The following is a 26,300-nucleotide window of genomic DNA, read 5'->3' as shown; positions in this document are numbered from 1 at the left end:
CGCCGTTCTAAACCAAAAGAAACGTATTCAATAACGTTACCGTTATAAGCCAAAAGAGAAGTGAGGACCAAAAGAGAAGTAAAAAGTTTCTAAGCCAAAAGAGAAGTATTCAATGGCGTTACCGTTCTAAGCCAAAAGAGAAGTATTCAATAACGTTACCGTTCTAAGCCAAAAAAGAAGTGAGAAAAGATAATGATTGACTTTGGGTTGTCAGCGTTCCAAAATTTTTTCAAACACGTGCCAAGCATCCATCCATCTCTAGTTATTTCCGACGGCCAAGATAGAAATGAACCCAAGGTTCTGTCGGTTCAAATACACATTCAGATGAACCAAAAGAAGCCTCGTGTAACACGCCAATTTAATGGGAAGTAATGGAAAAGGAACCTGAATGACGTTTCTGTTGATGTCAGAAGGGTATCATGGTATTTTTCCCACCCGATTTTGAAGATTAGCCTGTTTTTTATTCTTGTTTTAAAGGGTGCCCACAATCTGTAATTTTGCCAAAATCAGCTAATATTCCGTACTTTTCTTATTTAAAAAACAACTGGAAAAGTAATTTCTCGGTAGGATGATACGAAACGAAACATGTGATCTAATAATAGAGTCGCACACGTCTCTCCTCTTTATCCGTGTACGTCGCCTCTTTCTTTTTTATGGGTAAGCAGGGGTTAGGCAGGACCCCTACCAGATTTATTAAATAGAAGAAAGACAGAGAGGCACAACATGAGAGGGTTGGTAGCAAAACGGGAATACGTTTTGTACAAAAGACGATTTCAGTCTGTGACACGTGCACAAGAAAACAAGTAATAGAGCTCGAAACCAACCCCAATCCCACTATGAAAATTGAAATGAGCAAATAGTCCGCGATTTTCACTCTTACATCTTTATTTTCGAAACCGATTCCCGGTTTTGAAATGGTTTTCCACGTTTAAAAATCACGGTGATATTGACATCCCCATTTTTAAACCAACCCTTAAATTTCTATTTTTTGATTGAGGGGTGTTGCAATTCCAAACAAACCAAAAAATGATTTCAGCACCCAAGTGTTTTGATAAACATGCGCTCCACTTGTTTGTCGTGTAGTTTTGATTAATTCTGCTAAACAATGACATTAATCGATTTTGCAGCCCTTACACTAGAGAAGTCCGACATAAATTAGGGACAGGCAATTCCACAGAAATTCAATTTTATGGCTCAATTTTGAAGGTGTTGAAGTATAAATGATTAAATAACACAGTTTAAGCTTTTGGAATAATTGGTTGTTTTACAGAAGGAGAAAACAGCCATCTCAGATGAAATAAATAAGTAAGACAAAATCTGATAAAAAGTGAACTAGAAAATTAAATACAAAGAAATGATATATTCACCCTATCTTCTTTCTCGGATATCCCTCTCGTGTATTTGTTATTTTTACCACAATTAAAGAGAAGGGGAATAATACAAATTCAGCTATGATGCGATTCTTCTCTATTGAAAAGGAGGGGCCGCGAAATGGATAATTCATGGAAGGCAACTGAATTTGGTGTTGGGTATATATAATATAACCCATTTATGTTCTAATATAAGCCCAATAGGTAATGGACCAGGTGTAGTGGGCCCATTTGGGCTGGAGCCCATTAACCTCTCTTAACCCTAGTGTATCTCTATATATAGGGGCTGGAGGCAACAAACTTGGTATTCCAAATTAGATACCTTGGGTGTAATGCTTTAAGCATCCTTGCTTAAACCCTAATAACCTTAACAATCTTAAAGCATTATTGTTTTAGGGTTTCATCAACGCCCACAAAAGGAAGAAGACGGATTTCTCCCACAGCCTCCATCTCTTTCTTTCACTCGACAGAGACTGATGTTCTTGCGTTTTTATTTTTGAGAGAGAGAAGCATACGAGAGATCAAAACCCTTACCCAACTCTCGTTACCAAAAATAAAAACAGAGAACCCTCGTTGGAAAACAAGATTGTGGGTGTGCCTCTCTCTACTGTTTGAATCAAGGGGTGGCCAAATCGTCAATCGTTTGGAGAAGGGCACGAATTGGCCGTGGGTTATATTACTCGTCTGCCTTATTTTCTTTCTCGTGGGTTCAAGACAGAATCCAATATCACATAAACCGTTTTGGCCAAGATTGACTTTATCAAACGGTTTGAATCTTGATGTTGGTGGGCGAAATCCTTGTGCCTCTCTATCTCAGAAATAGGAACAAGTGTGGGCCTTTTTCTCTCCAGCTTGTACATCAACGGCACCTTGATCTCTTTTTTCTAACATAGTCAGTGAGATAGGTTATGTTTCTTGGCCCACAAAGCAGAGAAGGGTGACTCGACCATCTTGTTTTTTCACTCCCACAGTAGTTGTTTGGAAGTGGGTTTCTCTCCATAGAAATCTGGCAGTGGAAGCGAACCCTCTTTGACGTGGTTTTTTCTACAACCCTCTCTTAACCCACTTCTGTTGGACCTTGTATTGGGTTGAAAGTTCTTATGGCCTGCTCTTGATTGTGGCTTTGCATATCTTTCAACGCTTGTTGAATCCTCTTTGGGAGAACAACCGGTTGGCAGAGCGCACCTTTGGCCTTATTTTTGGAGCTCGGCTTTGACTTGGTTCTTGGATTCGGTTCTTGATTTTCGTCAATCAGGTGCACTCTTTCTAATTTTTAATTTCACCTAAATATTGCAATGGAAAAGATTTCTATGCCTTTTGAGATGGTCAAACTTCACTCCTTTGGTGGATCTGAGTTTACCTCATGGAAGCGAAAGACTCAATTCAGTCTAAAATACATGAACTGCTTTTACACTGTTTTGAGTACCTTTGCTGAGACGGATGAAGACGTTGATGAATCTCAATGGCTTAGGGATGAGGATTTCTGCAAAGACTACTTGTTGAATTGTCTTTCAGATCGTCTTGCAGAAACCTATAGTAAATTTAACACTGCTAAAGCAATATGGGACAACTTAGATGCTCAATTCAAGAAGGAGGAGGAATTGTCCAAGACCCATCTTGTGGACAAATTCATGGATTTCAAGTTTCAAGAAGACAAGGAAATCACTCATCAAGTTACTGATCTAGAGAATTTGAGATCTAAGTTGAATAATGAAAAAATAGTTGTCTGTGATTCATTTCTTGTGGGTGCAATTATATACAAATTACCATCTGCATGGTATTCTTTCAAAACCGAGATGTATCGGAAAAAGGTGCAAGTGGGACTGGATGATCTCAAACGATTCATTCGAATCGAAGATGAGAATCGAGCTAGGAATAACTTGGAGATGGTTAGACAGCAACAGTCTGCTGCTAACGCGGTAACATATCCCAAGAAATTTCCTCGGAAATCCAAGTCACCTAAAAGTGACCATCCCAAGTTGGAGGCCAAAAAGACTATCTTTCAGAAAAAGAAGGGCAAGTGCCACAACTGTGGGAAATGGGGTCATTTTGCTGCAGAGTGTAAACAACCTAAGAAGGCTAAATCTGACACACTACAAAAGGAAGCTCATATGATGGTGGGCAGTGCTGCGCCTAAGAGCTTTATTGCCATGTTAGGCAATGGTAAGGCCAGTACTTCTTCAGACTGGTGGTTAGATACAGGAGCCACCTGCCATGTTTGCAACTCGAAGAAACTACTTACGGATGCTGTTGGTGTGAAAGAGACCGTTACAGTGGCTAGTGGAGCTGAGGCAAAAGTGACTCACACTGGAACTGCGAACCTGGTCATTTCTTCAGGTAAAATACTAACTTTAAAAAATGTTAAAGTAGTTCCTGCTATTCAAAAGAATTTAATTTCTATTAGTCTTTTAGACAATGCTGGCATGTGTTCATCTTTTTTGGGTGGTAGAGTAACTTTAACTGTTAACTCTTATTATTTTGGCTGTGCTTTCTTAATCGATGGTATGTATAGACTGAGTTTAGCAAATGAAACCGTTAGTCAGGTTAGTTCCACTTTGATTGATCCTAAGTTGTTACACACTAGATTGGGACATGTGAACTATAGAAAAATGGTAAAACTTGCTAACACTTATAATATACCATTAGATACATCGATTAGATTTGACAGGTGTGAAGTGTGTGCACAAACCAAGATCACTAGAAAACCCTTTCGTTCGGTTTCTAGGAGCACACACCTTCTTGAGTTAATACATTCTGACCTCTGTGACTTTAAAAGTTTCACTACTCGAGGTGGTCGGAAGTATTTAATCACTTTTATAGACGATTTTTCTAGATTTTGTCATATTTATCTCCTAAAATCGAAAGATGAAGCTTTTGATAAATTTAAAATTTTCAAAAATCGTGTTGAAAATCAATTGAACTTGAAAATTAAGCGATTTAGGAGTGATAGAGGAGGAGAATACACTTTGACAGAGTTCAAGGAATTCTGTGCCTCTCAGGGCATAATACTTGAAACTACTGCTCCTTACTCACCTCAATCTAATGGCATAGCTGAACGTAAGAACCGGACGTTAACTGAAATGTTAAACTCTATGTTATTGACAGCTGGCATGCCTACTAGCTATTGGGGAGAAGCAGTTTTAACTGCAAATCACATCCTGAATAGAGTACACCACTCTAAGTTGACCACTACTCCTTATGAGTTATGGCATAAACATCCTTGTAGATATGACACTCTTAAGACTTGGGGCTGTATTGCTTATGTGAGGATACAAGGCCCTAGGAGACCTAAGGTAGGACCTAGAACAAACACTTGTGTTTATCTAGGTGGTGCAGAAGATAGTGCTGCTGATCGGTTTTTGGATCTATCTACCAATTTGGTTATAGAATCTAGAGATGCAGTATTCTTTGAGAATAAATTTCTCAGAGATCATGGTTTGAACCTACCTGGCGATACTGAAATGGTTACAGAATCCCATGTAGAGTTTGAACATAATACTTCTGACACCTGTCCTACACTGATTTCTACATCAGAACCTTTAAGAGTTTCTACAAGAGATAGAGTACCCAAGAACTTTGGTGAGGACTTTGTGACCTACCATGTAGAGAATGATCCATCAACCTATAAGGAAGCGATGAGATCTAGGGACTCTTTGTTGTGGGCAGAAGCCATTGATGATGAAATGAGCTCTCTGCTACAAAATCAAACTTGGCAGCTAGTCGATTTGCCAAAAGGGGCTAAGACTGTGGGCTGTAAGTGGATTTTGAAGAAGAAACTTAATCCTGACGGATCCATAGCTCGGTATAAAGCACGTTTAGTAGCTAAGGGCTATACTCAAGTCAGTGGGATAGACTACTTTGATGTTTACTCACCGGTCTGTCATTTGGCAACGATAAGAATTCTTCTTGCTTTGGCTTCTATTGAGAAGTATGTTGTGCATCAAATGGATGTAAAAACGGCTTTCCTTAATGGAGACCTCACAGAGGAAATCTACATGAACCAACCTGAAGGGTTTGTCATGGAAGGTTTCGAGAACAGAGTTTGTAAGTTACACAAATCTTTGTATGGTCTTAAACAAGCACCTAAATTGTGGCATCAAAAATTTGACAAGGTAGTAAAGAGCTTTGGTTTTCAGACCAGTTACTCAGATAAATGCCTTTACTATCGTTCTGTGTCGAATAAGGTTGCGATTATTTGTTTGTATGTAGACGATATGTTGATTCTTGGTTCCGATCTCTCTGCAGTGAGTGACGTGAAAACCACTTTGGCTCAAGAATTCGACATGAAAGATCTTGGTGTGGTTGACACCATTCTTGGTATGAAAGTAAGTTTTGAAAGGCAAGGGATTACTCTTAGCCAAGCCCATTATCTTGAAAAACTACTTTCTACATGGGGATACAGTGAGTGTAAACCGATTGAGACACCATTTGATTATACCAAGAAGCTGATCTCTAATGAAGGAGACAGTGTGAATCAGTTAGATTATTCTAAACTGATTGGTAGTCTCATGTATGCTATGAGTTGCACTAGACCAGACATAGCCTTTACAGTTGGCATGCTGAGTCGTTTCACTAGTAATCCTGGCCATGAGCACTGGGATGCCCTTATGAGGCTGATGAGATACCTTAAGGGTACTCAAGGATATGCTCTATGTTATACTGGCCATCCTCCTATCCTGGAAGGGTATTCTGATGCATCATGGGGCTCAGAATTAGGAGACAGTAAATCTACCAGTGGTTATGTTTTTACACTGGGTGGAGCCGCTGTTGCATGGAAGTCAAAGAGACAGACTTGTATTGCTCTGTCATCTATGGAATCAGAACTTTATGCTTTAGCTTCTACAGGAGATGAAGCAGAGTGGATAAGAGATCTGATCCTGGACATTCCATTGACCCATTTAAAGATTAACTCTTTAAGTTTGTTCTGTGATAATCAAGCTACAATTACGATTGTGAAAAACTCACTCTTTAATGGTAAGAGGAGACATGTCAGGCTGAAACATGCCACGCTGAATTATCTTCTAGAACAAGGTATTATCACTTTGGTTGATGTGAGATCGAAGGATAATATGGCCGATGCTCTTACGAAGGGACTGAACAAATATCGAATATTCAAAACTGCGGGGGAGATGGGGTTAAAGACTGTGTAGACGTGTCTTAACCTACATTCCTATTATTTTGAATTTTTTCGAATCTCCCTATCTTGGCCAAGATAAGCACTTGATATGTTTCAATGATGTTTACAGTTATCTTTATGTCATTCCACATTTGATGACATGTCCTTCTTGGGAAAGGTTGTTTCATTCCAAACTTGATGATACAGCTTAACTCAATTTGGATATGATGCCTGTAACATTCCAAATGGAAACATGGAATGGTTCTTTGTAAAAGAAACTATTTAAGTCTTGTTCTTGATTGAAACTTGACATTGATGCTTATTGATATTAATATTTGTTTTTCAGCCATTATGAAATTGTACTAAGTTCTTCTGGTAGAACTAGATACTTTTAGTAAAATACACAAATGATTGGATTCATTTTTTTTTTAATGAAATTCATATTTGATAATTTACAGGAATTGGCGAAAATGGAGGAGATTGCCTCAATTTGGATCTTGATGAGGATGACTTACTTGATGAGTAAATCCTTATAGCGCAGTGGGAACTATTATTTTCTTTTCCGTTGATTAAATAGTTCACTTACATATGAAACTGCTTATGTTTGAGTTTAGATTATTTCTAAAACTTTTGGTTATTCTTTAAAGTATTTTGTTTTCAATTGGATTACAAATCTTTATTGATATGGTGATATGGGTGCTTCAATAATCTATCTATTGGATTGTGCTATATGTAGAACATAGGAGGAGATTGTTGGGTATATATAATATAACCCATTTATGTTCTAATATAAGCCCAATAGGTAATGGACCAGGTGTAGTGGGCCCATTTGGGCTGGAGCCCATTAACCTCTCTTAACCCTAGTGTATCTCTATATATAGGGGCTGGAGGCAACAAACTTGGTATTCCAAATTAGATACCTTGGGTGTAATGCTTTAAGCATTCTTGCTTAAACCCTAATAACCCTAACATTTGGCACCACTATGTTTTGATACTTGGTCAAGCTCACCGTATCTATTGTTGGGGTTCCAAGTGAAAGCAAGGATCCCACGTCGGTAAAGTTGAAGGATGTGGATGGGCTTATAAGGATTCGAGCACCCTTCCCTTAACGGCTAGCTTTTAAGGGTGAATTCTACCCGGGTCCCAACAAGTGGTATCAGAGCTGGGCCATGGTAAACTCCAGCGTTCCTCCCATGATGAAAAATCCCTCAGGGAAGAATCTCGTAACCCGGTATGCCTCATAATTTCCCTCAGGGAAAAATCCTCTGGTAAGAGCTCATAATTTCCCACGTTCATGCCGCGTGGAGCGGCGAGTTGTCCACATTGCTTCCACATGGAGGGGAGAGATTGTTGGGGGTTCACCTAGCAAAGATCCCACGGTAAAGTTGAAGGATGTGGATGGGCTTATGAGGATTTGGGCACCCTCCCCTTAACGTATAGCTTTTAAGGGTGAGTTCTACACTGGTCCAAACATCTTTTATCATTTAACGACCATGCAAAAGTTCTTACAATTGCCAAAAACCTCTCAGCAGCGAATTAAAAAAAGAAACGAAAGTGGGAGTTCGGCCCTCTGTGAGTAACTTTTGCAATGAGAACAACCACCTCAGTAGTAGATTTTGCCTTAATCAATAAATTCGTCTGAGGCAAGGTTTGCGTTTCGGTCCTCACCGAAACTGAAATTTTGGTTTGAAATCTATTTCACGGCAAAATTTTCTCCTAATTTATTTTGACTGAAATTTCCAAAATTTCGGCCGAAATTTCGTTAATTTCAGCTGAAATTTCTGGATAATATTAGATAATTATCAAAAGTCCAGATTTTTTTGGTGAAATCCCTAAAATTTCAGACGAAATTTCGGGGTAAACAAAATTTCGACCGAAATTTCAACCAAAAAAACTACCATTTCGTGTATGATTGATTACATAGGGTTTCGGTCGAAATTTAAAACCTTGGTGTGTGGTTGCTGTTCTCTCTTACCAAATTAAGCCCCGAAATGGCTTTTTTGCAAAATAATAGCATGGACAATCCCATACGTTACTGGTTGGTTAAGGGACGACCCTTGAAGGACGCGTACTAGGACTAGACCTGGCAAACGGGTGGGCCGGGCCGGGTCAACCTGCGGGTGATGCGGGTGCGGGTCAGACGGGTCGGGTCAGGATATGACCCGCATTTTTGCGGGTCAGAATTTACGTGACCCACGCGGCCCGCCGGTGGGCCGGGTCAACCCGCAGGTCACCCGCAAATTCAAACAGTGGTTTACTGGTTAAATTCAAACGATTTTTTTTAATTTAGGAAAATGTTAAAACTTAAAAGTAGGGTATGGCCGGCACCGTGGGATAATCCAAACCGTCAATTAGATGGCCCACAGCCTAAATAGGTTGTGCCCCAAAAATCATTTCAATAGGTTGATCCCAACCCTCCGATCTATAGAGGGTTAGGATCAAGTGATCAACCAATAGTGCGTGGCTTTTTCAGTATCGAAAACAAAAGAAAGATAAAAAGGGCAGACATTGGGAGCGATGTTGAACTGAAAAATGTGGCCGATCTTCTCTGCGACCTTCTTTCCGGCATCGGAGGTGAGATGGAGCTTCATCTGCTCCATTAGAGTGGCGGATTTTAGCTGACTTGTGCCTGCCATTTTCTAAGATGCGCGAGGGGTGCAGTTTCCTGGTTTCAGAGGAGGAAGAAGCATTTTTTATTTGTATTTATTGAGAGGGTGGGCGGGTCGGGTAGGTGAGGAAAATAAATTCTGAGTTAGTTACGAGTTTTTATGTGGTGTGTGGTTTTTCCAAAAAAATATATTTTACGGCATTCTATATACGATGATCCAACCCGTCCATTTTCTGGGCCACACGATGATCCAACCCGTCCATTTTCTGGGCCACACGATAAACAGATCCTAACGGCTCTATTTATTGATACCACACACCATATACACCGTAACACCATATGTATATCAAAAGGGGCGGATATATCAAGATATGGGGTTTGCCAAAAAGCTACCAGCAGCCTATTAAAATGGAAAAGACAATATGAGTTTGCCTCATTATCAAGATACGGCGTGGTGCAAATAATATCTCTCCACATTCTTTTTCGCGGGTGCCCGCGGGTTGACCCGACCCGACCCATGTTTTTGCGGGTTGGGTCACCCGCGGGTTAGTTTTGACAGGTCACTAAAACTCAGACCCGTGCCCGCAAATTTGCAGGTGGGTCGGGTCGACCCGCGGGCACGGGTCGAGTTTGCCGGGTCTAACTAGGACTGCCAATCATAACATATGTTTGGTCCCACTATGAGGAAACCGAAAGTTACTAGGAAAATGGGAACCCATTTTTTCCAAGAAAGATACCTGTATTAATTTAGGGCTGAATTTGACTTTTAAATACCCTATTTTAGGATTAATTTTTTCATTAGAATAACTAGTCTCTCGTGGCCGAATGAGATCAATACTAACCGAAGTCTCTTAAACTATATAAAAAAATATGGTTCAAATTTGTAAGACAAGTTTTACATGTTTAATTGAAAGCCTATCAGCACACCAACACTTTTCAGTAATAAGGCTCCGTTTCTTTCAAAGTAAAACAGGTGTAAAACAAAGTTTACACCCATAACGCTCACTGTTTCACTTAAAAATGGGTGTAAAATTTATTTTACACCCCCATTTTACGTCAAAAGAAACAGAGCCAAGGAAACTAATGGAAAAGAATGGAACCACAAGAAGGATCCTCTTTTAAATCATAGCATGGTGAGTGTGCTATAGTATTTGACATTTGTATCCCTGAGATCACGTATATGCAGTCAATTTGTCCATGGCATTTAGGCTCAGTGGGTAAAACAAAATTTACACCCATTTTTTAGTGAAAAAATGGAGATAAAATTGGTTTTACGCCCATTTTATGTCGAAGATTACAGGCAGAAACATTAGAAGATAACTGAAAGGTTCTCTTGATCATTGGCTGTTCTATCTGATTCAATGGAGTGGAAATGTCTATATGGAGATGTAAAAAAATGAAGATTGAGCAGGATATCACAACACATTATGATTGGTTTTTGCATCATGGTGGATAGTTGTCTGGCTTCTTAGAGTAGTAAAAACATGCAGTAGATCAATCCAATGCAGTGTGGAAGTATAAATGATTAAATAGCACCAACTCTAACAGCTTAAGCTTTTGGAGTAATTGGTTGTTTCACATGGTATGGGTTCAAAACCCAACAACTCTTTTTTTTTAATGGTAAAAGATTTTATTCCAACGAGAAAAGACAGAGGAGGTCTATACAAGGAGTAAGGAGGAAAAACGAACATAAAGATAAAAATACAAGGCCGGCAAAAAGAGAGGAGCAATTCGCGCAGGGGGCGTGGAACGTGGGGGCGTGGGTTGGGTGGGTGGGGTGGGGTGGGGTGGGAGTGGAATCAAACAACTCCATCTCCGAGCTCGGGATACCCACCCTTCCTAATCTATCGGCCATCCCGTTAGCTGGCCATCGAACATGACCGAAACATAAATTAGCTCTGCCCAACCTACAACTTCATCTCCAAGCTCGGGATACCCACCCTTGCTAATCTATCGGCCACCCCGTTAGCAGGCCATCGAACATGACAAAAAGATAAATTAGCTCTGCCCAACCTATCCTGTATCTCATCGAAGAAAGAAGCAAATGCCCAAGGGTGCGAATGGACCCCAAAAGCCATCTTATGACATTAAGTGAATCCCCTTCAATCACTACTTTATTCAAATCAACATTTTCCAGGAAATTTATTCCTTGATGAACCGCTCGCACTTCAGCTTCATTTGACTCTGCTACTCATAGGACTAGTAAAAACCCATCTCACTGAACCCTGGTCATCCCTAAGAACTCCCCTAATACCATAATGTCCAGGATTTCCCAAGCTAGATCCATCAAAATTAAACTTTAGAAACCCAATCGCAGGGGGCTCCCAGTCTTGAACAATCTTAGATTCCCGCTCTGAGTCAAAACAAAACTCCTTCCATCCATACCAAAGACCATGAGCTGACACAAATTTAAAAGAAGGTACAATCCTCACCCAAGATATAGTTGTTGGAAAAATCCATTTCTTTTTTTTTAAAAGATGACATATTTTATTGATGCCATGAAAGTTACATTAGGGACCAGGAGTCCCACTTGACATTACATAGTATCAAATAAAGCTGGCCAGGGCATTCCCTAAGCCAACAACAAAGTAGTAGCAGACTAGGCCATTACTTCCTGCTTCCTCGACCATGCCCAAACATTTGTCTTGCACTACCATGATTCCGACCTACAATCATCAACTACAATCTACCTCCAAAAAACCCCAGAACCTTTCTAAGATCAATGTCTCCATATTCCATTGCTAAGTCGATTAAAAGAGTTTCCAGGCAGCAATGCCTCGACAAGCGAAAGACCATGGTCTCTCAAGCTATTGAGGATCTACTTTTTGTTGGAGCACCTGAAACATGAACTCTCATTTTACTATTCCGTTGTGTCCCTTCCTTTTCGAGACCATCTTCAACCATGTTTAGAAATAAACCTTCACCATACTTTAACCTTTCCTTTACGTTACCCACTCCATGGCCCGGAGAGATTCAAAAGCTATATACTTCATGTACCAGCCCTTGTACAATAGACATCGCTGAGCATTCCGAAATGACAACCTAACTATACACTAAAATATTAATTTTCCCCATCCCTCGGTATCTAGTTCCATCTTCCAAAAGATCGTTTATCAAAACAAAACTTTAAGGACACCACACACCAAAAAGTAAGTTATCCCAGGACTGGAGTGTTACGCACACTTCCTCAAATCCATCATTAGGATCCCAATCTGTAATTCCAATTCCATTTCTTTGAAAAAGAAATCTAAGGCAAACTGTGGGAAAGGAACCTCTTCCACTAGATCCAAACAGATAGCTATCAGTTCCTTTACTTTCTTAATGCAGACAATCTGCTTGGCCTCCCATTCAAAATGTCGCAATTTGTTTTCATACTCCAGACGACCTCTGAAGTAAGGGAGCTTATAAACCGGAGTACAAATATCCTTGACGTTATAAGTACCTGTTATAGGATAAAGCTCTTCCACGTTGATCATTTGCCCTCCTGGAATTGCTTCCACTGCCTTTTGATAATTCTTTTTACCAATTCTGCTATGGTGGGATCTTCCTCCGAGGCCTTCGCTTCATTGTATCTCAGGCTTCTAGCCCAACGGCGATGCTGAAACCATTGCGAACAGTCGGGGACCTCCCTTCGCTTCCGCTATATGTGCGAACATCCGAGGAAGAGGGAGAGGAAGCCATTTTCCTAATTGCAAGCAAAGTTTTTACTCGCCTTTTCTTGAGGAAGACCAACAGATTTTAATCTTGTCTTCATTACCCTTATTTTATATTTATTAGTGTAACCGCCCAAACGTGTCTATACTTGGGCCCCACAACCTGGATACCTCGAATGAAGCGGGTATTAAGAATGAATTTTCTTTCCCAACAGACCTAATCATGATAGCCTAGAAGCTACAGGTGCCGTCACCGCCCTTTCCTTGCACTAAAAGGACAGTTGTCATCCCAAGCACAATCCCCAGTAAATAGATATGACTTTTCTTTGCTTGAGATCTTCGTGGATCTAAAAGCTATCATTGTCGGAGGCAAGGGCCAATCCTTCCTAGTTTGGCAAAGGATTTGAGGGTCTTGAATAATCTTTTCTTCCTTGATCTACGAGCCAAGGCCAAAGCCAAAGCACTCTCCAGAACTTTCATCGTTATGGAGTGGTGAGATTGCTGTCACTTGGCCCACAACTTTGAGACGCCTTGCTCGCCAACAGGGACTCGGAAGTCAAAAAATTTCCTACCTCTTAGATTTCAGCCAGCTGTCTTGGGATAAGCATTCAAGCCACCAACCTTCTGACTAGTTTTGGAAATTGCATGACAGACCGACTGGTTTCCTGGGACAGGACAACCTTTCTCGATAACCCTGCTCTCAGGTTTAGACAATTTGAAATTTGAAATCCCTGCTTGATACAACGGTTCACCGGAGAAAGAAACCCTGATCCCCTGAGCTAGATCCTTCATCGCTCCAGTAGTCAAGACAAGGAGCTCAATCCCAATAGTATAGGTCTGGTCAAGAACTTTGATTTTAAAACAGGATCTAGGGAGATACCAACATGGGTGTTAGTCCAAGGGTTCTCATGAGTCTTTTATGGACTGATCGTTTGCCTTAAGTGTTGTGCTATAGACAGGTAATTCACAGATCAATCCATGATAGCACACGCCATTGATGGCCTAATACCTTGGAGGATCAACTAAGGAGAAGCTCAACATTAGTCATCTCAAAGGTTTGAACAAACAAAGGAAGATCAACGAAGGCCAAAGCTTGTGGATCAACAACTTGCAAATGAGCTTGAATCAAATGGTGGCATCATCCTTGGAAGAGCAAAGAAGCTCAACCATGAAGATCCCAAAGCAAGCCATGCACTCAAAGAGAAGGTCAAGCAATGACTACCTCAAGAGTTCATTTAAGAGAGTGGTCAAAATGGTAGAATGTATTCCTCTCTCTCTCTCTTGTGTTTTCTCTTGATCAAGGCACACTTAAAAATCCCGTAAAAATATATTTTCAACGAGACCAACAAGCTTAAAATGGACTTAAATGGATAAGTGAATGGCCATGGTGGTGTACTGTAAGCCCAAGGGTTCCCATGGGTTAATCATTCACCTTACCTTCTTCTTTTAATGCTAGCAAACCAAATTGATTAACTTTTATGAACTGATAAGTTGCTTTGAGGTGTGCTGTTGTATACAGGAATTTCATGTCATAATCGCCATTACACAACTCTTCACAACACATGGCTTGTGAATCAAGAAAGCAAGGAACAAAGAGCTTGCACATACATTGGAGTCATCACCATTTGAAGATGATCAAGTCAAGAAGCTCAACATGAAAATCCTACAAGTTCCCAACATGTGTCAAGAAGAAGCTTGGAGTTGAACAAGCCATCGGTGACTTCTCATGCAGTGAAGATTGGAGGAAGTCACAAAAGCCAAGATAAAGTTCAAGATGTTCATTTAAGCTGAAGAAGTCCAAGGAAGTGCAAAGAGCAAAGACATTCTAAGATGACTCAATGGTATACACTTTAGAATATAGTTTAGAGTCCTCTTGATTTTATGTTTAAATGCACTTTCAAATGGTTTTCATACTCAACTTTTTACATCTTTAAAAATTATACACACACCCAAATATGTGTTTAAAAACCTGGAATTCCAGGGCATCTCGAAATTTATCGGGCCGGTCGACCGGGTAAGCCGGGCGACTGCGGATATATTTTCTGAAAATCCAGAAAACATCCAGGTTGGGCTTTGAGGTCGACCGCCATAGGTCCTGTCGACCGCGATAGTGTTTTTGAGCTGAATTTTTATTCAAGCAGATTGCCCTCGCCGGGCAACCGCCATAGGGCCGGTTGACCGCTCCTGTATAAAATTTGAAATTTAAAAAGAGAGCCTGATAAGGGCGGGCGATCGCCGTGCCTCAGTCGACTGCCGCGACACGGAAATAGAGCAGTTGGGGCTTGCGCAGGTTGACTTTTTCAACCCTGTATTTTACAGTTTTACCCCCAAACGGTCATATTTCCTTGTAGGCTATATATAGATTATTTAAACCTTTCTAAACAATATTTTGCAAAATCAAATCCTATCTTCTTGAACTTAAACTTTTACATGAGAGGTTAAACCTCTTTGAACTTGTATTTTTACATTATTTCAAGAGGATCTCCGTAGGCTTTACATTTGTATCCATTTCTTGGAGAGTTCGTGAGCTTTCAAAGTTGTAATCCGCCTAATCTAGAGGCATTGAGAGTTCTTATCTTTTAATTCTTAATTTGTAATTGAGGGTCTTCTCTTCGGCCCGTTAAGAAAGGTGAAGACGTTGTGAGAGTCTAATGTTCGGCCCGTTAAGAAAGGAGAAGACATTGTAAGAGGGTGTGATCCCTCATCAAGGCTTCGTGCGAGAAAGGGTGTGTCCCCTTTGGAGTTGGAGAAGTTGGTGTACGGCTTGGAGATTCGCCCGTTGAAGAATCTCATATTTTAGTGGAGATCCTAAGGAGGTAAACTTGGAAGAGTGGAGTAGGTCTTGTGATAGACCGAACCACTATAAATCGTGTGCTCCTTGTGGTTGCTTCTCTTCTCCTTCCTCTCTTACACATTGGTAATTGGTAATCTCTAACCCTATTTGTGTTTATGTTTTAACTTAACAAGGGTTAGTAAATATATGTAAAGTAAGATCTAAACCCTAGCTTCCATCATATTGAATATTTGAACAAGGGTTAGACCATATATGCTTAATTAATAACTTGATTTAATAATCCATTTAATTAAGCTCAAAATTTTTAATTGACCAATTCACCCCCCCTCTTGGGTTGTCACACCCGTATTTCATGTACCAACATCTTGAGACCCATATGGAATTCCATCACATTTGAACAAAAACCGAGTTCCGAAGGCCAACTGGATCAACAACTAAATCCTATCAAAACTTATTTACAATATTTTCAAATATTTTTAGAAATATTTTTAATAGAAAGATCTCATTATTTCCATTCAAATCAAGTATAAGAGCGTCAAAATCCAACAAGAAACGAGTGAGTTATGAATTTCACAAAATCAAAAAATCCTGTTGAAAATGTCCTTCTCGGAATTCAGAGAATTTTCCTCGGAATTCTGAGAAACAACTTGAACTCAAAAAAAATATAGCCGTTGGGGGTCCAACGGCTAGTAGTTTTTTTACCCGAAAATGACCGAAATACCCCCAAAACGGTCATATTGAGTTGAAACTCTATATATACACATTGTATGGACCTAAAACTTGATGATGAACATGTTCCAACCATAAGAAACCTTAGAAATTCCTTTGCAACTATTTTTGGGTAAAATCTCTCTCCAACCTCATTGTGCCTTGATTAGGAAAAATCTTTTGAGATTGGTTTAGGCTTTATTTGTATTCATCTTTGAGAGTATCTTAGGAGCTTCAACTTGCATTCTAGGCTACTTAGAGGCAAAACTATTTTCTTCTTCTTTTTGTATCGGTGGCAAGGGCATCCGTTTTTAATTCCCTTCGGTTGATCGGTGGAAAGGGCATCCGTATTTAATTCCCTTTGGATTGTAAAGGTGGCAATGGCATCCTAGATTAATTCTCTTCGGTTGTAAAGAGCCTTGGAGCCGGGCGTGGTGCGGTCTTCATTAGTGAAAATCCTGAAGTGCGACATTGAGAAGAGTAGAGTAGGTCTTGGGTTTAAGACCAAACCACTTAAAAATCCTTGTGTCACTTGTGTTGGTACATATCTCTCACTCCCCCTCTCTCTTATTTGTGCTTGCATTTTCATATCTTGTCTTGTGAGAGTAATTAGCATTAGCATTAAACATAAATATCTTAACCTTGCTAATTAAGCCATCAAGCTTTTTAATTAAGTATGTTAAACAACTTGTGTTTTGAGCTTGAAAAATTAAAATTTGTTTTTAGCTCAACTAATTGAACTTAATTAAGAAAGGATAAAACTAGGGTGATTTTGGTAAAAGTTTTTAAAAGGCAAAAGTTTTCTAAACAACCTATTCACCCCCCTCTTGGTTGCCAAACCGAGACTCACATCGCATTTCACTTGGTTTCAGAGCTTAGGCTCTTATAGAGGGTTCATTAGAAAACATACAAGAGAACAATCTATTGGCAACTTAAGGAAAATGGGATTTGAGGAAAGTTAATCAAATTCTAGTCTTCCACCATTTGATGGATCCGATTATAGGTCTTGGATGACCCGTATGAAAATCTGTCTTAAGGATCTAGATTTTGAGCTTTGGAAAATAATTGAAATTGGATTTTCTTTATCCTCTAAAATCAAAAGATGGAATGAGCATGATAAGAAATTACTTTACTTAAATTCTAAAGCCATGATTATCTTGTGTTGTTCTTTGCCACTTTATATTTATGATACAATATCATCATGTAAAAATGCTAATGAAATTTGGAACTCAATTGAAAACTCATACAACAAAGATATTTGCTTAATGGCATTACAAGAAAAAGATAAAGAATCTTTAAGTGAAGAAAGTGAAGTTTCATTTGATGAACTTCAAGAAGAATATGAAAAGGTTTATCATGCATTACAAAAGCAAGTTTTGAGAAATAAAAAACTTAAAAATTCACTTGATTCTATTTCTAAAGAGTTTGAAAATCTTGAAAAGGACTTTAATGATTTATTGTTTAAAGAAAAGAATTTGATTGAAGAAAATGAAAAATTGAAAACGGATAACTTGATTTTGATTGAGAAATTCAAATTCTTAAAAGAAGAAGAAGAGTTTAAAATGAGCCCATCTCATGAGATTGAAAATTTGAAAAATAATATTGAAGAGATAAAAGTTAAAAATAAAAATCTTGAGTTGAAAAATTAAAATCTACAATAAAATACAAAACATGTTTGTCATTATATTCATTCTTGTAGATCATCTTGTTCATCTTGTCCATCTACCTATTCATATTTTTCTTGTGATTATTGTGGTAGATATGGACATTACAAATTTAGATGTAGGTTTAGATTTGTAAAAATTAGCAAGTTTGTTTGGGTTAAAAAAGACTTATCTTATAGAACAAACTTAAGTGGAACCAACATGGTTTGGGTTCCAAAAACTCCCAACCTGAATATATCTTGCTTATCTTAGATTCAGGGGTATGTGCTTTAATTTGAAAATCTTTTGAAAAATGTAGTATAGATACCATGAGCTTATCTTTGATTGATGACCATGTATCTATGTGTATATGAGCTTAATTGATGAATATCTTTTTGAAAATTTCAAAGTCTATATGCTTAAAACTTATTTATAATAAGACTTTGATGCATTACACTTAATTGAATATTATTATGGAATCTTTGTGTCTAAGTGCTCACATTTAATCTAAAATCATCTTGCACTTAGTACTCATCCATATGACAACCTCAAATAAGAATTCATTGTGAAAACCATAATTGTTTCCTCTTGAAAAATCAACCACTTCATTGCCCAGGAGTTGAAGATAAACTAATATGTACATTTCTGTGGGACCCGATCCCGCGAGAGGGGTGGGGCGCGAGCCGCCACGCTCTCTCTTGGTCTCTCGTACCCACGCGATTGGCGTGTGCATTTTATGATTGATTTTAATTCGTCTTTTATGTGAACTTGAGATTACTAAGGCAATCCGAATTCCACACAAAAGAAGCTGACAGAGTCGCCACCTAGATGTGAGATCTAGGACTCGTAATTAACCAGAAATCTAGACTCGCTACCTGGTTACAAGAATTGAAGGTATGGGGATTTATCCACCACATGCACCATTCCTGCTCGATAATCGGTTTTCGATTCCAAAAGCTAACTCTTTTAAATTTATTTTAAATGGCTCATTCAACTCTCTTTTAATGTGCTAACTATGGGACATGCATCCTATGATCTAATTTCAATGTGAATCCTAAATGTGTATCTTGATTTCTTAATTTGTCTGGATTCAATCTAAGTGAAAGTTCTCCTAAAATTCTAATTTCATGGAAAATCCTAAGTGATTTGATTAAGCATTTACAAGAAAATTAATATACAAAACACCACAATTTGTTGTGGTGCCGACTCGCGGTTGGTATGCCATCAGACATCCAAGCTGCCTACGTACCCAAGCCTCACTGGGATCAGAGTCGACGTAGTTCGGTGCACTTAAGCTAAGCTACTTATGCCTAACTCGACTAAGACACCGACCTAGACGGGATTGACTGTTTCAACAGTTTTAGGAGAAGTTATTTAATTCAAGTTGAGGATTTTATTATCCTAGGATTTCATCTAAGATGCTATATGATTCTTATCTAAATGCAAGTTGTTCCTTAGACTAATGCAGGTTAGCCTACATCCTAGTTCACTAGGCTTGTCCTAGGGAAAGATTGGGTGACTAGTGTAACTAGACCTATGGCACGGTTGCTATCTATAGCAAACGTACGTGATGAGGCTGGACTCCTAACTCTAGGACTCCCTAAAACCTAAGACTCCCTAAAACTTAGGACAAGACACGACACCAGTGTTCCTAAATTGGGCTCTAAGGGTTCTTATGACGGAAACCATAATCCAATGGTTCCGAGAGACATGAGATGAATCGATTTCAGTTCTTGAAGTTAATGAATTTCAGATTTTAAGGATTTTCAGTTTCTGGACATTTAAGGATTACCAATGGCTCTAGGGTTCACTAATTTCGGCCTAGAATAACATCCAAAGAAGGGAATCGTGCGCTCTTTCCTTGTGCAATTTAATACTTAAGTTATAGCATCTTATTGCCTGGCATATCTCAGGATTTTCGTGGACAGTAACCTCGGAGCCAACAACATGCTATAGCTTAAATGTTCAAATTGTCAAAGATCGAGTGCAATAGGGATACGATTATGGATGCACTGGCCATTTTTTCAGGGAAATCTAAAGATCCTAAAATTTCTGTTTCAATGGATTTAGGAATTAATATGTGACAAAAATTCAAGGTTCTTTAGAAACTTTATGATGATTTTTAATTAATTTCGAATTTTCAATGGATTTTATCAATTTTAAACCATATGAGTGATTTTACAAGTGAAATTATTGCAAATGAATTCGAAATGAATTGAAAATTCTACAGCAGCAAGACATGATGGGATGTAGCTTATTGGAAGATTTTTGCAGATTTTTACATTCAGCTCATATTTAATTTTGATTTAACAATAACGAGACCAGATTGCAAAAAATAACCCAGAAACTACTAGAAATAGAAATCTAAATTCATTGAAATTTCTACAGTAGTAAGATATAAGTATAAATAGCATGATGTGAGATTTTCATGAATTTTAGAAACTATTTACTATCAATTTCGGATTTTTCAATTTGCAGACCAGATTATGAATTAACACTACATCCCATAGGAAACAAGATCCAAATAAATTGAAAATTGTACAGCCGCAAGACCTATGAAATATAAGACTACTGTAAAAATTTTGTGAATTTTAATGGTGATCGGATATCAGTAAAAATTCTCACAAAATCTGATAATTTTCAAAGAAAGCATTAAATAATATATCAAAAAAAATCCAAAAATTCTTAAAAATTCATGGTAGAATTTATCAGTACCATATTATTTTTCCACGAAATTTCATTAATTTTGGAATCCATTTAGTATATATTTTATTTTTCTTTGTCGAAAAGATATTTTTGAAGAGTTTTCCATTTTTAAAACACGATTTTCGAGGAAATTACGACTCCGGAAAACATCCTTTAATCTTGTTCTGATATGATGAACACAAGAAAAATTTAAATTCCAAAAAATAGATCATCCTGAGATGGCTATTTTTTCAAATTTTGTAATTTCTCAGCCATTATTTTAAATAAAATTTCACTCATCACTCAAATTTTCGAAATCCTTTGATTCAATGTCCGATCCAATCCGATGGTTATTTTAGTCTATTTAAATAAATCAGTGTATTAAATTTCGGGACGAATCGGAATTGAAACACTCATGTAGATCGTGATTTTGAGCACACACAAAGAATATTGAATTAAATTCAATTAAATGCTAAAAATCGTGCAAAAATACATAAAAAAATATCAAATAATCCTGGAAAAATCTGAGAATAGTGCACCTATCTGTGATGGAGATTTTGGGTATCCTTTGAATATGACAAGATTTGAAGGCGGGGATATGGAGGATTTCTCTAGTAGTTTTCTTTGAGTCTTCTTCCTCTTTTTTTCTCCCTCTTTTGAAAGAAGAGAGCATGGGTATTTATAGGTGAGGGATGAGCCAGGTTGCCATCTTTAGGGCCTAGAGGTGTAGGGTGGAGATTGAGTGATGGAAAAAGGAAGGGGAAAGAATGGCCAAGATCGGATTTTTCTAGAATATTCTCCCTCTTCTTTGGCATCTTCCATTTAAGCCATGGCTATGTTAAAAATGGCAGGCACTTATGCGGCCAGGATCAAGTACTAAAGATTTATGAACAATTCAAGGTCCAAGATGATGCCATTTGTCCTTGGAATCTTTGTAGATTTTGGAAGCAAATTTCAAGGTAAGGGAAATGTCCAATTTGGTTGCCTTTGTAGAGAATGGCAACGATTTGGATGATTGCGATTAACTGCAATCTCCATGTGATCGAAAGAACGGGCGATATCGGGTCTCCAAATATCCTGAAATCTTTGCAATGATATGGAATAAGATTGGGTGGTTGAGATCAATTTCGATCGAAAGAATGGACGAGATGATGCCTCCAAATCTCCTAGAATCTTGTAAAAGATTTTTCAAATATTTTGAATGTAAAAATCGAAAAACGCAGTTTTCAGGAGATTTTGAAGTCCGATTTCGATAATTCTTTCGCCATTAAAATCGTTGATTTTTCCTCTTTCATTTAAGCCCAATGTTGCCATAGAAATATTATTTTCAGAATTTTTGACCAATGCGAGCCGTCGGTTTTTAACAGCGAATCATTTTTCCAACCGTTGATCAAATTGACGATTCGATTGATCCAACCAACTTAATCAATTTTTGATGAATGATCCTAACCTTTGAAATATGAATTTTGACAACAATTAAAGTACTGAAAGCACTGTTGTTGATAATTTGGTTAAATTATTTCGACGGCTCTCGTTCACCCACATTGATCCGTGATTTTTCACTGGGTTTTTGCTCAATTAAGTGACACAATGTTTAATCTGAATTTGAGATTAACCTTGATCGATCCTATTTTGACTAAATGATCACAAATTCTTAGTAAGGAAAGACACCCAGGTTAAGATCTGCCCTTGATCTAACGATTTACGAAAATCGGGTCTCGGAATGGAATCAGGTCCCGGGCTGTGAAGTGACCCTAGCTTATTTTGTCCCGATTGATGATCCGTAAAGTCAGATCGAGATATTAATGACCTAAAACATATAAATCCATGATAGAGGGGCTCTCACATGGATTTAACACACTAAATTCACCAATCAGGGTATTTTTCAATTTTTCGGATCTAATCATCTCACCAAGTACATCTCTTTATCATTTCGGTTTTCAGAAAATTTGAGGATGCATACTTTACCAATGAAATTCAACGGATCAATATATTAGGTTATTGTTGGTTAAAGTGTAGCAAAATGAGGGTGTCTACAATTTCTTTCATATTTGAGCTCTCATTTGGACAAACTTGACTTTTGCTAGATTATAAAGTACGTAAATTGCTTTGTAAATCTTTTCTAGCAAAATCAGGGGATTAAATGCCATGTGTAGGAAAATTTATTCAAATCCTTTCTTAGACATCTCTTGTGCCCTAGGTGAGCTAATATGTTTACAAATTATTATGCACCTAGTGTCCTTCAATCCCATTCACAAGACTTTTCTATTATGTGCTAAATGATTATCATTAAATGTAATAAGAAATCCTAATGGGTTAAAGTAGATGTGTTCCAAAAGCTTAAAGTGGATATCCTCTCAGGACTAAGATGAACCTTGAAATTTAGATGAAATTATTTAGTCATGGTAGTTCATCTTGGAATACATGTGTCCAAGGTGTTATCACTTGATGAATATTCTCTAAGTCCTTGGATTATTCCCTAAATTCATATAAGAATATATTCGTTGGGAAGTTGAAAATGAGTCTAGGTTCAATATATGAGACTTACTTTAGTCAAATTGACAATATCATGTGAAATGAAAATTGTTGAATTTAAAATTGAATTTGAACATTTAACTCACTATGGTGGTTGGTACACTGTACATTGTGTTGGGAACACTTGTCTCCCACACATTTTGGTTTTAAATTGGCTTATGCACTTTGTGCTTAATGCCTCATCATTTTGTTTGTGGTAGTGGATGTACGTGTAAATGTTCAGACTATATACCTTATGTGTCATGTTCTTTGTGTCCAAACATAGTAGACTATCCATGGATGTTGTGATATGGATCATCTTGCATTCCAATCATTAATATCCATGTGATCTACATGATATTCACATAGAATATTTAAACTTGAAAACTGCAAGTATATGTGAACCTATAATTAAAGAGAGAACATTAAAAGTAATACTCATTAAAACTATTTAATTAAAGGCATTTGGATCTAATTGACATATTCCTTGCATATTATGTATATTTGATCTATGTATATCATAATAAAATACTCTCAAGATAGATCTCTATACATATTTTATGAGTTTGAGTAATTTGAAACTTTGAACATATCTAAAAACTCTCAAACTTGTATCTCATGAAATCATTTGATTTAAATTGAAAATTTCATCTAAAATCATGAGATTATGGTCATATAGCCCAAGCTATGCTTAAAAGTGAAGATATATAGCTTAAAAATATTTAAGTGACCTTAAATTAAAACTTTATACCTTGGGCTAGGATGTCTTTTGTTGATACAAACTTTCAAACTTCAAATTCATCAGAGCACAAAATGAACACTAGTCTTATCACACTTATACAATGATGATGTAATGCATGAGACTAAATGACTTAATATTGTGAGGGTAATAAAACTAAAACTTAAAATTTGAAAGTGTTTGACTATTCCCTCCATGTAAAACTAGTTTGCTTTTAAAGGAAATTTAAAAAGGACTAGTTACTTTCACACTATGATAGAGTTACTTACTCTAGGTATGCTACTTAAATTATAATATCTATCATCCTACAGTATCATATAACTTAAATTTAAAAAGGTAAGCTTGTTATTTGAGTCTATTATTTTGATCTCTAATCATATAGTGTATCACCCCCGTTTGTTAGTATCTACATGTTTGAGATGTCAAATCTTAATGTTAAAAGCTATTCAATCGGTACTTATGCCCTCTTGAGGGAACGGTACCTTCACATTAATTAAAATACTTAATCATTTGTGATGGGACACAAATACGGCTACGCTCCCAGATATCGCCATGTGTCATCCATACACAAGTAGAGCCCAACCGTCATGAAGAAAGGCGTTGGAAAACGGCAAAGACCACACAATCATGACACGTGTCGCCCTCTCGCCGCCCAGGCCTCATCATCACAAGTCATGGAAGGAAACGGCCGCCAAAGCCACGCGCGCCGGCGAGATAGGGAGACGGGCCAATCCTGCAAAGGAAGATTTTCTCTCCATAATGATGAAAAGGGCCGCACACCTCCCTTTAAAAGGGAGTGAAAGGAAGAAGAGAGGGGGGCTTGAAGGCTACAAAAAAAGGACTTCCACCATTCTCCACTACACAACACCAGAAAAAGAGGCAAGGCAACCACAGAGGAGGCTAGGAACTCAATCCTACTCTCCCTGCTAGTCCCCTCCGACCCACTCACCCACGCACCCAGAAAAGAGGCCGCGCGCTGGCCCTGGTAACCCTGACCGAAACCCCTTCCCCCTCTCGCTGTTCTTTATATTGATTGGTCGAAGGATCTGACTTGGGTGTCAAAGTGGTCGTCTAGGACCCACCCCGGACCCCCTGACCCCCTTTTGTTTCTAATTACAGACCCCGCGGAGGCCCTCTACCGACCGCGCGATCGCAGACCTGGATTCAGACGCCATCATATTGGCGCCATCCGTGGGACTCGTCGAGTACTGAACGCCTTATGGCGATGAGAAACCACACCTAACAGCAAGAAACAAGGGTAATAACCCGGAGTCAGGCTCAGCGCGCACAAACCAACACCGCAAGCTCCCGAGAGCCCAACTCACCACTCTCGGGCCGACACCAGCCCTCATCTAGCACGCCGCAGATGGTCCCCACCATGGAGATGTTCAACGAACTTCGCCGAGAACTACTCCAACGCTTGCCTCCTTCGGCCCCGGAGAGGCCCCTGACAACACAGGACCAGACAGAAGCCTATGATGAAGGCAACGAGGAACAGCCAGGGGAGCGTCATCCCCGACGAAAGCGAGCACCGACTCGCCGGACGCCGTCCCCATCAACGAATAGCCCTTTGCCCCCCACAGCCAAGGGACACCAGCGAGACAGCGGGAAGCAGGCTATACTAAGCCACGTCCCACCTGTCCAGGCAGCCCGTCTCCAGGAACCGCCCCTGGCTCGGGTAGAAGAGGTAGCAACCTCAGCGCAACCGTTCAGCGTGGATCCGATAGCCGACCTGCAGAGGCAGATTCGAGAGGTGAAACTAGAAGTGAAGAAGCCCTACACCCATGGCATCCTCGACAAATGGGAAAGAGAAACCGCATCCCCATTCACCTCGGAGGTCTTGAAAACCCCCGCAGAAACAGGCATAGACCTCTCCCGCTTCGGTCTGAACGATGGAAGCATGGACCCCCTCGAGTTCCTCCAAACCTTCAAAAGGGTAATGACGCTCCGGGGCGCGACGGACGAATTCATGTGCAGAGCCTTCGCCTCCCTACTAAGAAAAACCGCTAACGACTGGTACATGAGATTGGAGCCCGACTCCATCGCATCCTTCCACGAGTTCGGAAGGAAGTTCAGCGCAAGGTTCGCCAATAACCGCCTCCGCCAGGATCCAGCAGACGCCCTCCTAGCCCTCCGGCAGGGAAGAAACGAGACCCTAAGAGACTTCATGTTAAAATTCAATGCCGAATTGGCCCAGCTTTCTAACATGGACGTCCAAATAGCGGTCGCCACGCTAAAGCATGCCACCACCGACCCGAATCTCAAGCTACATCTCACCCTCAAGCCGCCACGGGACCTGCAGGAACTTGAGTCCAAGGCTGATAAGTTCGTACAAGCAGAAGAAGCCTGCGCCCGAGAGCAGAATCAGCCCGGCCCCGATGAGAGAAAAAATGACGGCCGAAGGGCCATAAGGCCACGCGCCGACGAGAGGCAGGCGGGCCGGAACCTCGTCGCCGTCTTCGAGATGCTG

Source organism: Tasmannia lanceolata, unplaced genomic scaffold, assembly GCF_043159265.1.
Source record: "Tasmannia lanceolata isolate RefF3 unplaced genomic scaffold, GAP_Taslan_0.1 ptg000013l, whole genome shotgun sequence".
Classification (NCBI taxonomy): domain Eukaryota; kingdom Viridiplantae; phylum Streptophyta; class Magnoliopsida; order Canellales; family Winteraceae; genus Tasmannia; species Tasmannia lanceolata.
This window is presented reverse-complemented; position numbering follows the sequence as displayed.